The 18,274-nt window shown below is 43.8% G+C and overlaps 1 long non-coding RNA gene across 2 annotated transcripts; it reads right to left on the reverse strand.

Moving 5' to 3' along the window:
* Positions 1-9,220: 9,220 nt before the first annotated feature.
* LOC118985858 (uncharacterized) lies at positions 9,221-11,363 on the reverse strand. 2 transcript variants are annotated; one of them, XR_005066205.1, is made up of 3 exons: positions 11,242-11,363; positions 10,861-10,899; positions 9,221-10,368 (listed from the first exon to the last, which is right to left on the reverse strand). It is a non-coding gene; the product is annotated as an uncharacterized LOC118985858 (long non-coding RNA). The 2 variants fall into 2 exon arrangements; XR_005066206.1 differs by having other exon boundaries at positions 10,639-10,899.
* Positions 11,364-18,274: the final 6,911 nt, after the last annotated feature.

Genomic DNA, 18,274 nt, shown 5'->3' on the forward strand with positions numbered 1-18,274 from the left:
GGAAAACAGAGGTTCTGCCATCTTCAATGCATGGCTTCCAAGCATCTAGATGGCAAGAGGAGAAAAGGACATTGGGACTCCAGTAGAGGCTTATTCAGCCACCTGGGGAAGTGGTATGCATCACTTTGTTCACATTCCACTGGCTAGAACTTGGTCACATGACCTAATTGCAAAGAAGACTGGCTAATGTTATCCAGCTGTGTGCCCAGAAGGAGACAGGTTGTGTTCAGTAGTTAGTTGTCTTCTACACTCCCTGTAACCAGTGTTCAAATTCTTAAAGCAATACCTTTTCCCCTTCCTCTCTGTCCTCCTCCTCCCCTCTCTCCCCCTCCTCCTTCTTTTTCTTCTCCTTCCCCCGTCTTCTCCTTCTTCTGCTACCTTTTCATCTATCAGTTCGTCACCAGGTCCTGCTAGTGTTCCCTCTGCAATACCACTGCTTATATTTGGTACCACCATCTCAGCTCAGGCTCTTATAAGCTCTAACTGCACAACCATGTGGTCTTCTAACTCCAGTCTTTCCCCTCTAATCTCTCACTTACTCAAGCCATTATATTCCAGGCCCCATGTTAAGCGGCTAGGGAAAAATAAAGAAATTGATAGACCTTGCCCCTGCATTTATAATCTCCTGGGGGATATAGATGAATAAATGGCTCTTACCACATTGGATTATTATTTGTGATGAGGAAGTGCAAGATACAAGAGACATGTGGGAGGGACCGCAAACTCCCACTTAAGAGAACACAAGTAGACCCTACTCACTGACCCCCTCATTGCCCTGAATGGTCCCTGGCACACCATCCTTAATGCCACCAGAAATGATCCTGTATATTTACATGTTTGTTTGCTGTTTTTGTGTCTTCTCCCAGAATGAAAGCTCCGCCAAGAGCAGAGGCCATGGCTAACTGGTCAGCAGTGTATCCACAGGGACTAGAAAAAGTGCTAACGTATCAGAAGGGACCTAGTCGTGGAGGTCCAATTAGGTTTCTGGAAAAAATCATCTTTCGGGTAAGGCATGAAGATGCCTAGGAGTTACCATGGTTGTCTGATGGTCAGAGGGAGATGGGATGGAAGACATTATTCTAGGTTGGAAGGAGAGAAAGCATGGCTGAAATTCAGCATCGGGAAGGGGGGAGTTGGTGGTAGAGGGGTGAGCATGGCCTTGTAAATTGTGTTTGTGGGTTTGGATTTTCTCCTAACGCCAATGAGAAGCCATGAAGAGTTTCAAATGGTGGAGCTGCATTAAGATCCTATTAGAGCTTTAGATTCCTCTGCTGCTCTTTGCAGACTAGATGGGAGGAGGCAGGACAGACGGCAGGACTGAAGGCAGCACAAGCTGTGACAGCCCAGGGGACAGATCTTGGTGGCATGAGCCAAAAACTGCCAGTATATTTCAGATTAATTTTTCAAAAGTATCAGCTCACATGTTATTATTCTCCCCCAAAAAGTTTTCAAATGGCAAAGGTTGCAAAAAATTGGACAATGACTACATTTCTCCACTTCTGTTTCATCTTCCCTTCCAACTCAAATGCTTTCCCTTCCTTTTAGCTTTCCATGATTTACCCCTGCTCTGAATTGTTCTGATATTTCCTATTTATCCCAATCAATTGGTAGGAATGCCCTGTCCTATATCTTAGGAACCTTCACATTCATCCCCAGCCTTCCCTCAATAGATTGCTAAGATCTTTAAAAAGTGACCTTTGTGTTATTTCATAAAAATGTGCTTATAGAAATGTAATTTGAACAAACTAAGTCACACTAGGGTATTTGTCACTGATTATGAGAGCTTCCCCTATGATACTGAAATTTTAAAAAAGGAAAAAAATTGGGGGGAAAGAAAAAGTAGGTATTCCAATCTGTCTGAGATCATGTCTCCCTAGCATGTTCCAGGGTTCACATATGGCCCAATGCTACAAATCAATCAGCATAGGATCTCCGACACCTTTGGGAGGAGACGTTTGGGTGAAGGTCCCCTGCAGGCAGTACCTCAGCGGACCAGAAGCCAGCACACCAGCACTCTCCAGGAGGCCAGGAGCTCCTTCCCGCCTGAGGCACATTCAGATGCTGACTCTCAGACACCCAGCAGGACCCACTGTCTCCAGGGAGTTTGTGCCCTTTGTCTGGTCTTTTATTGAAAGGCTCACAGAGCAGAGAAATATGTTTTAATTTCAGGTCATGTTGGTGTTGGAGGGTTGCCTTAGTCTGAAAACATTTCCTATTAAAAGTAGCCTTTCTTTTCCTATTTCATTCTCCAAACGACCTCCACACGACCTCTGGTCTCTCTAGGTCCATAGAGACCAGACTTGCAATTCAGAGGAAGAAGGGTACTGGGGGACTTGGTGGGGTTTCTATTACTTAAGAGCTTGTGCTCTGAGTGGGTAGAAGAGAGTAGGGAACAGTGTTTGGAGCAGCCAGAACAACTGTCACCTGGGAAACCAGTTATGTGCAAACCAGGAAGTAAAATTGAAAAAGCCCATTTATATCCCCGCTTGTCTTCCCTTGTCGGGCCAGAATAAGCCAGTGGCCACTGCTGCTGAGGCAAAACACCTCAACGCTGAAACATCCTTATCACACTTCTAGTTATCTTCCAGCCCGCACATACCATACGGTTCTTCAGCAATCTTCACCTTCTGTTTCTCTTTTTCTTTTTAATACTTTTTAAAATAGCAGGCATTTATCTGTCGTAGGATTTATCTTTGGATATGATTTGCTCTTTTCATTTCACACCATCCTTTTATTTACATTAAAATGCCACCTTTTCATAAAAACTGTATTTTCAATGGCTCTTATGAATGCAGTATTAAATCATTGTGGCACTTATTGGCTTTGAGTATAAAAAGATGTGAGCACATGTCCGCTCAGGCACTAAATATACATACCATTCACCGGTTTGTGCAAGAAGGTGAACAAGAATATCACCACCCCCATTTTTTCTTTACACAGTCAAATTGAAAATACAGTGACTAGTAACAGAGATCTAGACTAGAATTTATTGAAAGAGTCACCCATATATCTCCTGATTTTTTTACATTGAAAAACAACTTTCATGCACTCACAAAAAAAAAAAAAACGCTGAAAAGAAAAGAAAAAAAAAGGATGGCTAAGTAAGCAACACCAACATTGCTTAAAAGCAAACAGCAACAGTTGACCAGGCTGCTAATCTCCCATCTTCCCATTGCCTGCCTCTTTGGAAGGGGAGTTCATGGTGATAGCAAGTGAAAGAACAGAAAATCCAAGGATTTTCATCAGTTACACACTGGTAACCTGCTTCCATAAAATAAAAAGTTGACTTTTTATTCATTGACCCTCCCCTGGACTGAAGGACCAAAGATGTTTTGTACACTTCACAGGAAGCAGTGGGCTTGCAGGTTCTCACTGATGCCCAGAAAGAGAAAGGTGGTATGTTTATATATGAGTGACCATTTTGGACTTCGCACTTTGCAGATTGTCACTGTTTTTGCTCAAAACCAAACCCTGAGAGGAGTGTGAACTTGATTTATGCAATGAATCAAGTTCTAATTCAGGGTGAAAGTCTGAACCCCTCTCCTCCCAGCCCCACCCCCCCATGGCAATCCTCCACATGCTTCCAATGCTATTGCAATGATTCAGAGAGCTCAAACTGGGCTGTTATTTTTATCACTTAGTCCCCAAAGTGAAATGTTTGGCTAATTTGGTCCTTATTCCCGACACCCACTCCCCATATTTAGACATGGAAGAGAGAAGACAGAAAGGAATGCTTAGGCAAATTAGTCTGAAAACAAAGCTCAGGAAAAAAATGAGAAGAGAAGGGAAGGGAGAAGCCAACAGAAAGGATGTGTCTAGACAATCCCCCTTTGTTTTCAGAAGGCTCCCCTACTCTCTAAGACTCTGTCTTTTTTCCCTCATTAATTTTGCTCTGCAGCTTATCTCTTAGCCCCCAGGTAAGGAGAGATCAGAGCCCGTGCATCCGCTCTGGAGGCGGCGCTCCCCAGGTGGCCACGACCTGCAGGGCGCTCAGAGAACACCCGCAGCAGCCGGAAACCGGCAGGCACCCAGCAGGCGCCCAGGCTGCCCTCCCCGAATGGAAGGTTTTCTCGTCCCTCCAAGACCCTGAGGGAGATTAATAGTCACCCTCCGCTCTGGGCGTTTGTTCTTTCCCCAGTGTCCTTGACATATTAAAAATATCTATTTTAATGTCTCTAAGCAGAAGGAATAACCCCCAAAAGGTGAAGGCAGGTTGTGGACAGAATGATTCAAAGAGGCCACTGGGAACCCGTAATAATTACACTTTGGATCTCTGTGCCTTCCCAATGTGGCGTTGGTTGTCACCAACACTCTCGGAGGGTTTAAAAAGAAGGCTTGAAATGAGCAGGCTTGCAAAACTGTGCCTTAATACTTGTTATCTGCATGACCTTGACCAAGTTGCTAAAACTCTCTTAGCCTCAGTCTCCTCATTTAGAAAATGGGGATAATAATAATCCTTACCTAAGAATGCTTTGAAAGCATTAGATGAGCTAATGGGAGTATGGCTTCATCTGGCTGGTATGGCTGCACGTGAGATGTCACACAGGCTGGTGAACAGCAGCAAGAGGGGCTGGTGTGGGTGTTGTGGCCGTGCACTGATTTTCATTGTTGGTGAGGTGACCTGAAATCTTAATAAAGGTGTACTCTGTATCTGTGGCTGTGTCGAATGAAGAATTTCAGAAAAAACAGAATGGGCTGTGATACCTGTTCAAGTGAAGTCAGGAAAACAGAAGTCATTCCAAGGATTTTAACAGAAGGAATTAGATACAAGAATTGATTATGTAGGTGGCAGAAGGGACAAGAAGCCAAACAGGATGTAGTGAAGCCACCCAGAGATGAACAACAGTAAGAAGCTGCTGCTTAAGACCAAAAAAATAGCCCTGGCTGGTGTGGCTCAGTGGATGGAGTGTGGGCCTGCAAACCAAAGGGTTGCAGGTTCCATTGCCAGTCATGCCTGGGTTGTGGGCTAGGTGCCCAGTGGAGGTCGTGTGAGAAGCACCCACACATTAATGTTTCTCTTCCTCTCTTTCTCCCTCCCCCTCTCTCTATAAATAAATAAATAAAATCTTTAAGAACTAAAGAAAGACTGAATAGGGAAAAGGTGATATTATAGAGTCGAGAAGCCAGGGACTAAGGTAAGAGCTGTCTGGGACCTCGAAGGGAGGGGCTTATGCCACAGAGGAGTTTGACCACTGTTGTAAACTATCACCTGGAGCAGAGACAGAGAACTACCTGGGTCTGCCCTTCCTCCTTGCCCTCCAGCAGTGACGGATCTTGGCAGTGACGGATCTTGGCCTGCAGCCTGTCGTTGAGGCGGTCTGGAAACTAGTTTGCAGAGCATTAATGGCTACCGAATCAGCAGAGATGGACTCTGACCTCAGAGGAAGATGGACTCTTCATATCTACGAGGTTGATATATTGAAAAGAAGCCATTGCGGTTCTGGGACTCAGCTGTTAGCTGCAGCACCTAAAGATCAAGTAGCTTGAAGCCAAGGGCTTGTTTTGTCATGGACGTAGCTGAGGCACAAGATGTTAGAAACACGGCAAAAGAGGAGAGCTGACAATCCCACACCTTTTGGGAAGCTTTCTGAAATTTCTTATCTTCTTTTTTTTCATCAAAAGAGCTCTTATCCATAATCATTCAATAACTTCCATCAGAAAAGCGCCATCATTATTTATCAATGCTGGTTGATCAAACCGCTCCTTACCATGGTGAGAAAAGGACTTTGCCACCATGAAAAGCCAACTGTGATCCTTTGGCCCATTAAAGAGTGCAAAGGGGAAAGAAAAATAGTTAGTGTCTTTGTTTTCTGCAAGATTGCTTTCCAACTGAGGGATGTCCCTTTGAAAATGTATTAGTCTTAAATATGAGAGAGCGCACTAGATAAAGACTCTACCTGACGCATACTATAAATGTTCAACCAGCACCTTGGCTGCGCCTCTCTGTCCTGGACCATAGCACTTGTTTCTTATAAAGTGCCAGGCTCTGGCTCTCTGCCCAGCACAGAATGGGCTCCCTAGCCATTTCATTACCAGAAATTACAATGATCATCAGCCTAACTGGGAATAGCGTGATCTGAAGCACAATTATAAGTAAACTGAAAGTCTGGGTGGCCCGGTGATGACTAATCAGAAATATTACTGCCCGGCACATGGCACAGGATCATATCTCAGGATCGTCACAGGTTGTTTTCATTTTCAGAAGCATTCGATTATCATTAACATGACTGGAAGGAATAAAGCCATTTTTAAAATCTTCAACTTAGATATCAAGGAACTGAAGCACCCAAAGGTCCTGATAACAGGGTCAAAGGCCCCGGTCAGAACAGTTTCTAAACTCCCATGTATACAATCATGATTTGGTCTGGTGTGATTACAACTCTGGAATTCCCACCCTGCACAGTGTGAACAAAATGATGCTGAAAAATGGAATTTCTCATGGCTGGAATAGTACACACTAATTTATTGAGGTCGGGGACACCCAGTCCAGGAGAAGCATGCTACGGGAATTTCCCAGAAGACAGAAAGTACTGGAAATTGGCTCTATTTGCATCTGGAAATAAGTGTAGGAAAAAAGATCACCTTCATGTGAGTTATAGGGACCCAGCCTCAACATCAATGTCTCTAATAAAGCCAAGTCTCTCCTCTCTGATGTGAAACAAACAAGCCAAAGAGAGGCTATGGATTTGTTTGCCAGGATGGAAGAGAATGTTCCAAAGTGTGTTGCATGGGTTTAGCCTCACAGTAATGCAGTCACACCATAGCAGAACGATCCCTTGTTGTTCTAAGTCTGAACTTTTGGCTAAAGTGTGGTTCAGGCTAATCCAAGACGCTAAGGACCATGAAGTAAGAAAGGAAAGTCAGTTGCCCTGCCTAACATAGTCCAGATGAGAACAATCAAGAACCTTGACCGTCAGTGTTCAATCCACTCTAGATTCTCTGCTTCTAAACTGCAAGGCTCATCGGAATGGGTGGAAATAGCACTGTGTAGCAGTTCCTAGTAGGAGCATTCACTGGGAACATTTCTGGAGCTGCCTCAGGACAGCCATGGTGGCTGGTCATCCCTGTGGCCTCAGCAAAAGGGTAAAGAATAATAAAATGAAGATAAAGTTTGTATCAGCCCCCCCTGTGCATTCAATATAAGAGAAGTGTCCCTAAATGAATTCAGAAGATCTTCCTGAAAATGATGCTCTAGAAAAAAAGAGCAAATATTGACACTTCAATAATGTTTGCCCAGCAATCAGTGAGCTGTATACAAGCACTCAGGGTATCTCTGTTACTGGAATCAATTAGGAAAACGGAGAATTGATATCCTCCAATGAGAAATATATGGTAACTGCTGACAGTACAGATAACGTCAGCTCTGCAAATCATCTCTGAAGTCACAGGTCTACCTGATGCTGTCATCCAGGCTTAGGGCATCTGTCTGAGAACACAGATCTTAACTTCAGTAAGAGCCAGCTACTGTTATTACACACTGTCTTCTCTAATGTGCAACTCCCTTCCCCTGCAACTCACTCTTCCTATCCATCCACCCACCCATTCAGCAGATTTATTGAGAACCTACCTAGTGCTAGCAGTATTTTAGGATGGAACAAATCTCTGGTTCCAGTACGTGTATATAAAGTAAGACATGATCCTATGTCTTACTATTAAAAATAAAAATAAAAATGAATGAGCCATGTGAAGATCTGAAAAAAGAGTGTTCCACTTAAGGGATCCACAAATGCAAAGGCCCCGAGGTGTGTTCAACTGCCTTCTCTTTACCCTCCTGGTATGTTCAGTTGTTCTTCAGTCTCCCACTGCTTCTCAGACTGGGCCGTCCTTCTTTCCTTTGTCCCCACCTTCTTCTCTCCTCCCTCCCTCCCTGCCTCCCTTCCCTCTTTTTATTTTACTATTTGTTTATTATTTATGCTGTCAGAGGTCTTTTAAGGAAATCTTTTAAGGCCATGAAGGTCTTACACCATAAAGACTTCTCAAATAGATGTGTGTTGTCACAGTTGCTTAGATGCCTCTCTCACTCTTCCCAGAGTTCAAGTTTCTTGAAGCGAGGATACACTCAAATGTCTTTGATTTTTGTGGGTTTCCCAAAGTGCCCAGTATAACAGGGGCCACACAGGAGAGACTCAGTGTAATAAATGTGGGCTCAAACAGAAATGCTTGTGGCTGGAGAAGTTTGTTGAGATGAAATTGCCCACCCAATATATTTTGTGGCTATTCCTGATCTCTCTCCTTGTGTTCATTGTAGTTATTCAGTTTATCTCCAGACAACTAAAAATTGTTTAAGTACTCTGGGCAAGAAACCCTGAGATGTTGCTATATTTATGGTTTTAGCTCTGTTTGGGGTCTCAACTGTCATCCTGTAAAGTCACTGATAACATTTTTATTGATAAAGGCAGTTCAGTAGCATGTATCTGGTGTTTAGCCTGTACAGTATAATTGGGCGGATAAAATTGAAAGGCAAACTTTATTCACTTCCCTTAACAGGAGGTGATTCCAAACAGCCATCTGATGGTTCGTACTGTGTTTGGGAAAAGCCCCAATCCTCCGCTTTTGGAACCAGTGGAAATTTTGTTCACAGTGTTCCTCTTCTGAGACAGAAAAGATTTCATGCCTCCAGGTGAGATGGGGAAGGGTGGTTAACATAAGTTCTCAGCCCTCGGATTTCAGGGTCACAGCTCTGGCCACCTAACCTAAAACTAGTGTAGATGAAAAGGGTTTTTATAGCTGCAAGCTGGTGCCATAGCAATGGGATGGTTGCTAAGGATGTCATTATCACTCTGATTGCAGGAATCGGTGAATTAATTGGCATGACCTCATTTAAGTCCTTGGGGCCTACCTGTTCACAAATTACAAAGGAGACAAAAAGCAGATCTTTCTATAGTGTCAGGAGGCAGCACCTGTTCACATTTAACATAGCAGTTGAAACAAGCTATAAAACACATTATTTATCTACCTGTTATATTTTTCTCACCCTGTGCCCTCCTTCCTACTCTTCACGACATAGAACTAAGACATGGCCTGCTTACATTTTTTTTCACTGCTCTATTTTTCCTGTTTCCTCTAGAGGAAGGGGGAATTATTTTTTTCCCCCTGAAAATCAGCCATTAAACTGAAGAAGGCTCAAGGAAATGAACTGAAATGTCTTGTAGGAAGAAAAATGGCACTGTGAAGATGAAAAAAAGCCCGGGATAATGGAGATTGATTGCTCACGCTATCTACGGCCTCAAATAAAACTGATTGAATTTAACATGTTAGGTTACAGTTAAAAAGCTTAGTTGTTTCAGTCGGGGTAATACAGTTTCAGGTTTTCACAGGGAGCCATTTATTTATTTTTGCATTTGTGAGTCATTTAGTCATTCCCCTGTGAGTGAGAATACATTTATTTTCCAACTCCCTGCTGTTAGGCGTTCTATTAATACCACACTAGTTGAAATAAATGGAGCAGTAGAAACTCTTTGGTGGTGAATTTGTTTTTCAGATTTTTTTTAATACTGCTATTTTGGTAAGTTGGCTTTCCAACCTCTCCAGTGGTTTAAATATTCTTAACTTCTCAACCTTTCCCTCTCTAGCTTCACTTTTGATTGTTGCGTTTGACTCAATATTGACGATCTGAAGACCACCTGAAGGCTTATAACCCAAGAAATGCAGACAAAAGATGGGGTGTATGGTGAACAAATACTAATCAAGTGATAAGGTTGTCAAGAATTTTGGGAAAAGCCACAGTTTTTCAAACACACGTTTTTCCCTCCAAGCTTTTGTACTCTGCCCAAAGGGGAAATCCAACCTAATAGAGAGGGAAATTGGTTCTTCATACATGGCAGTGGCCAGGGTCAAGTTTTCCAGGGTTCTAAAGGGGATTTTCAAAAGTACTTTATTGTGTAAGCACAATAAGGTTTGCTCATGCGCCTTTGCAGTAAAGCTGAGCAAAGATAACGTCCTTGTTATTCTGAGCAGCTAATTACTGTCAGCAATTGTTGTTTGTAATGAACGCGATGGGGATAAAGGCAGGCTTGGGGGGGAGGGGATGCGCGGGGGGAGGGTCTATCCAGCTGGGTTTTGGACCAAGTCCAGCCCTCGGAGGCTCATGGGAGGCAGCCGCAGGAGTGCTCCTTTGGGGACACGTTCGGAAAAGCCCCAAAGGGGCGCAGGAGAAAAGCACGTGGATGCACACACTTTCCGGCTCTTGCAAAGGTCAGGCAAATAATCGAATCACTCTTCCTGGGCTTTCATGTCTTCCACTGCACTGAGGAGGATGGGGGAGGAGAGATGGATGAAGACGGGGTGGTAGTAGTGGTCCATCCTCCTGCCTGGGAGGGGGAAGGGCCGGTCGAGGCGCCGCGTGTCTGTCGCTCCTCTCTGGGAAGCCTTGGGAAAGAACAAAGAAAGAATGACAGGGAAACAGACATGCTGGACACGCGCGTTCGCAAATACACACAAGCAGCACTTCCAATAGGGAGTCGATAGGAGCAAGAATAATTCATGCCTCGGCTTGAAACACGGAGGGGAAACCAGCCCAGAAGTGGATTGCGGGAGGGGGGAAAAATGAAAGCAGTTTCTTGCTTCTCTAAGTGATAGGCCACTCTCTCAGATCTTAAATTATACCTATATCTGAGAGAGGTGTAAAAAGGGTAGCACCTGCAAATGACAAGTGAGGAAACCGAGGCTCAGAAAAACCGAGGTGAATCCTGCAGGGGCACAGATCAACCACCAGAGCTCAGATGCTGAGGGAAGGAAGGACCTGCAGCCCAGGTGTGTGCGGAGAACAGGCGTCCAGGAGCTGAAGGCAGCGCATGGGAGGAAGAAGGAGAGATGAGAAGTCCCGCGGCCGCCGTCGATCTACTTCGTAAGGAGACTCACAGCTTGGCAAGGCTCCGAATTGTGTCTGGCTTTTTCCTCCTGTTTTATGAAACCAATAAAGTCAGTGAAACATTTTACTGGCAGTTCCGGTGTGTTCTAATTAGCCCGAAGTTGGAATTCCCATTCGAGCCAGGAGAAAGCAGCCCCCCTCCCCCAGTCTCCCCCGAAAACAATTCTGGCTGTACTGTTGAGAACGGAGACTCCACTTCCTAAAGCTACTTACTCTCCCTGATCTGTGGGGGAAGCTCTGGCCACCGATTTTCTGCCCACATTACTCAAAATTTTCACCAAGCTGCCTCCTCCACTCTCTACTCCTCAGTACACCTGAAATTTCCCACGATCGCCTTTCAGGGCCCACCTCATCCAGCGGGGAACCATCACCTGAGACAGGTCCCAGTCACCTCCACCTCTGTCCACGGGCCAGGCCAACTGCTGGCTGGGAGAACTGGAGTTCTAGTGTTTTCCATCCCAGCCTCTCCCAAGCTTACTTAATGAAACTAAACTGAAAGGGAACTCACTGCCGCGGCTGCCCAGGGCCACAGTGACTTGGCATTATGCTGGGGACAATGAGGATAGTGTTTGCTGGCTGTGGCTCTCACAGCAAATGTCACTGAATACATTTGGAAGGAGCAGGCCTAGTTGGACACTGAAATCAATTGGAAAAGGAAGAAAGAACGTAGAAGAGTTTCGTTTCTTAAACTCAGTATCCAGGGTCTGAACTTGGACGTAGGTTCAATCTCCCCTGAAGTAGAGTTCGAATCTTGGTCAAGTTATTTTGCCTTCTTTGTGCCTCAGTTTCCTTATCTGTAAATACACACACACACACAGAGCATACAGGGAGTCAGTACCCAATTTACAAGTTTATTATGAGGATTCAATTATATTATTTGTGTGAAGTAATTAGCACAGAGTTTGAAACATAATTAGTACTTGCCAGAGTCAGTTTAACAAGCCTCACTCCCTCCAATTCCCTGCATCTCAATTTGTAGAATTTAATTAATATGCTTTAGGTAGAGCCATCCTGAGGAAATGAGGAGCAGAAAGAGACTTCGCTTTTGACTTTTGTATTGTGCTGTGGATGTTTTTTTCTAACTACTACCCATGGAGGTGGTTAGAGAGAACCACTGCTGCAAAATGAGAGAAACTTTTAAAAAGTCATGTAAACATTGACTTTCCTATTCCACTTCGTCTTGTGATTTGACACAAGTAAATGTAATGCCTTGTGAATGAGAGGCTTGTCATGACTCAACGAAGGACCCACATACTCTCCACATGCGTCTACTGTTTCAGCAGCTTTGTGGTCAAAATGAGTACTTCCCACCTTGGCGGAGCGTGGGAACATCCAGTCCCAGCGTAGACATGACTCCATTCACTACAGGAAGCGAGAGCAAACATGGGGCATCCCACCTGCTTGGGGGCGTCTGGGCAGGTTTTTCAGGAATAGTCCAGCCCTTTAGATACAAAGCAAGTCCATTCTGGCTGGCAGGTGGCGGGTAACAGCCCAGCCCTCTGCCTTGCCTGGAGGGTTAACGCAGAGGATATCAGATGACACTGCGGGAGGGTGGAGCCCAGGAGTAAAGAATTCAAAGCATTCGGACCTCCTGGCAGGGGGGCAAGATTAGGAAGTCTTTGGGGAGATAGCAGGCTCACAGACGCTGGGTTCCCTATCAGGACAATGGGTTGAGGTTGTAGAAAGAGTCTGGTTTCGGTCCTAGTTCTAGAGAAACTGAATATGAGATAAGCTATCAAGGTAAGGACTTTAGGCCCGAGGCTAGGAACCAGCTGCTGGTACTGCAGAGCAGGCAGGGCCTAGATCTCAAGGACAACACACAGCAATAACAGCACACACTTACATGGCACGGACCATGTACCAGGCTTTAGCTGTGTTAGCTAATTCTTACAGTAAGCCCATGGGTTGGATGCTGTTATCATTGTGCCCATTTTTCAGAGGAGGAAACTGAGGCTTAGACAGTGCCTTGGCCCCAAACACACAAGTAGCAGAATCAGGACCCAGGCACTGCAGCTCTGACATCCATTCTCAATCACTGAAGCAAATGGGTGCTCAAATCAGTTGCTTTTAGAGGGTTATAGGGTCCGAGACTTTGGCCAGGCCTGAGCCTGCAGGTGAGTACGGAGAGTCCCCAGCAATGGGGTGAGTGGTACCCAGAGTGAAGGAGTTACGCTTGGCCTGACTCTATGCCCCTGGGAGAAAAGAATCCTAGCTCTTCCCTGTAAATGGCAGTTTACATTCCAGCTCAGACCTAGACATTTTGGTTTGGGCCTCAGTCCTTTCTAACCCAGAGGTCCCCCAGGAGAGGGGTTACTTCTGGCACAGATCTGTAGCATTTAATGCTGCTCTAGTGGACTCAAAGGCCCATCTGCCAGCTGGTCAGACCATACTGGAGTTCAAGAGAGAAAGTGAGCAGTTTCTGGCTGCATTCCAATGTATAAATTCTTTTCTTTGAAAAAGAGAATTTGACTTTATTGAGGGCCTACTATGTGCTTTATATAAACAACTGCTTTAAATATTTATAATGACTTAATTTCCCAGGGCCACTGGAACAAAATACCACAAACTGGGTGGCTTAGAACAATGGAAATGCATGGTCTCACAGTCCTGGAGGCTGGAAGTCTGAAAGCAAGATGATGGCAGGCTGTGCTCCTCTGACGCCTTCTTTGCTTCCTTCTAGCTCCCAGTGGCTTGTCGCCACCCTAAGCCTTCCTTGGCTTATAGATCCATCACTTCAGTGGCCCACCTCCACAGAGTGTTCTCTCTGTGTCTCTTCATAGTGTCTTCCCTGTGCGTGTGTCTGTCTGTTTCTAAACGCCCCCCTTTTATAAGGACACCAGTCTTATTGGATTGGAGCCCACCCTAATGATCTGCTCCCGACTACATCTGCAGTGACCCTCTTTGCAAATGAAATCACATGCTGAGGCTCTGGGGGTTACGAGTTTGTGAGGGCCACCTATAAACCCTATTCAGTTGGCACCCCTCCTTTTTTCCCAGACAAGGAAAATGAGTCACAAGTTCACTCAGCTAGTATGTGGCAGAGAGCAAGAATGAAATCAAGACTGATTCCAAGGTCTGCTTTCTTTATGTGCACACGAGGCTCCTTTCTTAGGGGAGTAAGCAGTTTGCTCGGCTCCTTAAGTGACACAGGATACCTTTTAAGAACCAGTGTGTTTGTTTATGAAATGTCTCAATCTTGCTAGTGACTGGAAGGCCTGGTGCCTACACAGTGCTTGTTCTTTGGACAAGCCTCTTGTCCTTGCTACTGAATAAGCAAGATGTACACCCCATGTGATCAAGAGGAGTCTTCGAGAACACATGCTGGGTACCTCTAAAGGTAGATGTTACATCCCCAGGTCTCCAATGCTCAGGAGAGTTTCTCTCCCTGTATAAACAGCAGATGCCTTATGACACTTTTTACCCTGGAAAGATTCACTGTTGTGCAGTCAGAGACTTGGAGAGAAAACTCTCATATTGGCACCTGATGCCTCAAAACTTAACATCTTAGCCTCAATGTCTGGGACCTGGAAGCAATGAAAGCCAGCTCTTTGGAGGCCTCAACTGGGCGGCTTCAGAAATGGCGGGAAGACTTTGGCAAATGGAAACAGTCCACGGACAGCAACAACGTTAACAGAAAATAATTGGTATTTATAAGATGCTGTGCATAGAGGTCCCAAATTTCTCATGGCTGATCTCCGTTCCCAGGCCTCAGGAATTGGAAGAATTGGCCTGGAATGTTGTTAAAATGTAACTCCTCCCCATCTTCCTCACCGTTCAGTTTGCCATTAGAATCACAATTTGAGTTCTTGCTGAAAAGTGAACACTGGGTCAAGGGGGAGGTTTGGGATATTAACCACCATCCATCTTCTGGGACTGAATGTGCTTCTGCATCAAATTCTTCTTCCAATTTCCTTCTTTGATAAAATGTCTGCAGCACCCAGCTCCTCTCATCTTCCTGCCTCACTCAAGTTATATAATTATATTGTTTTCACTACCCCTTACTGTCTGGCTTTTGGATACCCATGTAATTATCAGATTAGCTCCCATGTGAAATCCTTGCTTTTGGTTTTCCTTCCAAAATGCTAAATATACATCTAGTAGCAGAGAGCTGGCACCGGCACGTTAAGCAGCCTGGGATAGAGTGGAGCCAGATGTAAGAGGGTCTTATCTCACTTTTTATTAGAACTTGGGCAAGGGCTGAACAGACTCTTACTCACGTTGAAGATCTGCACAAAAGAGAACCACATCATAGCATTGTTTTGCAGCATGGGTCCTCTTTATCTTAATTAATAAACAACACATTTACAGGTTTCAAATAAAGAGGGCAGTGCCATCCCAGTACACTGATTGTTTCCTATAATGAGTAGGAAGATGACTAATTAAAATAATTTGAGGTTCCACCTTTGATGTTCAACCTGAACTTTCTTCTTGCTGGGGGTTCGTTCCCTTCTCTATGTCTCTATTTGTTTTACAAGAAGATTGAGAGAGATATGGAGTGACCTGACTTGCGTAGGAATGTTTTCACCTGCATATTTCCTGGCAGTCAGCTATCTGATGAGAAGTAGAACGTTATTTGATAGAGTACTGAGTCCTCAGATAGTGGTCTCCTCTTGAGAACAAAGTTAACTTACACAAAGGCCGTTGTTCAATTACTCATCCGCAGCAGACTTGTCTCAAAACCAGTGACATCTCTCTCCATCCAGATCAGCACATTTCCACTGCGGCATAGAAATGAATGGTTAGCCAAGAAAATCTCTAAGTGGCATTGTTTTCTTCAATTCCAGTTTGCTTTCTACTACTGGACTTCTGCAAGAACTTGAAAATATGAAACTCATATACCTTCTAATCCAGGAATGTCAAACTGTTTCTCACTAGAGGGCCTATCAGCAGAGGGCTGAATATAATTTTAGGACATTTGTATAAATGTAACTACTCCTTAACTAGGGGTAAGGACCGCTACATTCAGCCCTTTGAAGGCAACTGCAAAGCTGATGTGGCCCCTGGTGAAAATGAGTTTGACGCCCCTGTTCTAATAATAACACTTTTTAAAGTAGAGAGACTTGTTAGAGGAACTCCAACAAGGCCTTTATTTTATTTTATTATTTTATTTCATCCTATTTCTTTTTGTTTCCTCCTGATTCCCATGCCCAATGTCCCCTGGTGCTCCCATCAGTAACGTCTCAAGAGTGTTTTACTTAGATTAGCCTATTCCACCTTTCACATATTTATTTAGTTCATTACTGTTTATTTAGAAGATTGCATTATGTCGTGCATGCATGTTTTTTAAAAGAATGTGCTGTAGGTGTCATTCTTTTCCTTACTTTTCATCTAACACAGTGTTTTTGACATCCATACTTTTTTCTATATGTAATTTCATTGCTTCTTAGCCCTGCAGATTATTGCAGTACTGCATATGCCATTTCTGACTCTTGCATGTAGTACATTTTACCTGTTCATCTCCCTAGTGGATACCTAGATTCTCTAGTGGATACTTATATTGCATCTAACTTTTTGGTACCACAAAAAATGCTACAACAATCCTCTACCATCCTGTTTCCTTGTGGAGCTCTGAGCAGGAGATTTTATGTATTCCCAGCACCAGAATTTCTGAGTTGTGAGGGCATGCACCTACTTTATCTCACTTCCAGATTGCTATACAGAATGTTTGCACCAATTTATTATTTCACTACCAATGAGGGTAAAACTTCCCCACATCCTTGCCAGCACACTCTAATTTTTGCCAATCTGGTGGGTGTAAAATTGTATCTCATTTCTAAAAATTTGCATTTCTCTGATTACTAATTAGGATGTATATCTTTCATATACTTAGTAACTGTTTCCATTTCCCCATCTGTCAATTGCCGGTTCATGCCCCTTGCCCATTTTTTTCTTCTTTTGGATTTCCTCTCTTTTTCTGGCTTACTTACAAAGTTCTTTATACATTTTAGATATCAACTCCACATCACTTTTGGGAGTGTCTTTCCCCTAGTGTTCTGCTGATTTGTCTATGGAAAAATGGAAGTTTTTAATTGAGATGTGAAATCAACCATTTTTTCCCATTAGCAAATTTTCACTAGCAATCCCTATATAAGGTCCTTGTTTGATCATTTTTCTTCAGCTATGTTCATTCACCCTGCTAGGCAACCCACCCATCGAGTTCTTGATACTCTGAACTCTAACAGTTCTCGAACTGGATGTTTGTGTTGCACATTCCCCATAGTTAACTACCTCTGGCTGGCACTGGCCTGCCTTGAGGCAGCAGTGGCTGAGCAGGAATCTGCCAAGACCCTGTGGTGGAGAGAAAGCAGTTCCCCAGTAATTCCCTCTCCTTGACCTCTGACCTGTATTCCAAGGCTATTCTTTATACCACTTTTGGGATTCCCAAGGGCTACTTGCAGTTAATGGTAAATTAAGGGTCTGTGTTCCTCTAGCTTCTTAAACTCTCTTGTCGCGTCTCCAAGGCTGAGTTGCAGAGGGGATTCTGGGGCAGCCAATAATCTCTGCTAACTCATGGTCTTGTTCAGACTGTTCAGCACAAATCTGCATTGTTGTTGTTTTTTCCAATCTAGGATCTTCATTAAGTAATCTGGTTAAGCTCTAAAAGTCTTTTTTCTTTTATATGTAAATTGAGAGTGGTAGTGTTCTCAATTTTTTAAGAAGCTTGGGAAAATTAAAAGCTTATGAGAATTATAAAATTATTTTATAACACCTAGAAATGGTTCTGATTTTTCAAATTCTCAAGAATCTGTTCTCTTGATGCTAAAACCTTAGAAAAAGAGGTTCTACTCTGGTTCTTGGTCTCGTTTTCATGTCTGGAGAAGCGATCCTGACCCAGGGGATGTTGCAGGGGAAGCATGTAGGTTATGGCCTGGGTTTGGGGGACAGATGGACAGGGGTTTCATTCATGGATCTGCCACTTAACACTGCATCTTCGTTATCTTTGCATCTCAGGGCCTAGCACAGTTCCTGGCAGATGGTCAGTCTTCAGTAAATGTGTATTAAACAACAACAACAACAACAAAAATACTTAGCATCTCTAAGTCTCTTTTCTTCTCTTTACGAAAATGGGGATACAAAATCCCTAACATAAAGGAATTGGCAAAGAGTAGGTGTTCAGTAAGTATTAATTCTCTTTTCTACCTCCCCTTCTTGTGGCCTTGATCCCTATGTTATCCCGGTGGTTCGTTATCTAAGCACCCCCAAAAAACTGAGCTAAGTTGCTGCTATTAACTCAAGATATTACCTATATTACCTATTTTTAGACCAGAGCAGAGAGGATGATTTCCTCTAGCTATTATTCATATAATAATTTCCTAAAGAGTAAGTTATGAATGAACTCAAATTATAAAATGCATCCTAGAGTCTGAATCAGGTTATAAGATACATTAAAGCTAATGAAATACT

This window comes from Sturnira hondurensis, unplaced genomic scaffold (genome assembly GCF_014824575.4).
Source record: "Sturnira hondurensis isolate 20B ecotype Veracruz unplaced genomic scaffold, ASM1482457v3 Scaffold0004136, whole genome shotgun sequence".
NCBI lineage: Eukaryota > Metazoa > Chordata > Mammalia > Chiroptera > Phyllostomidae > Sturnira > Sturnira hondurensis.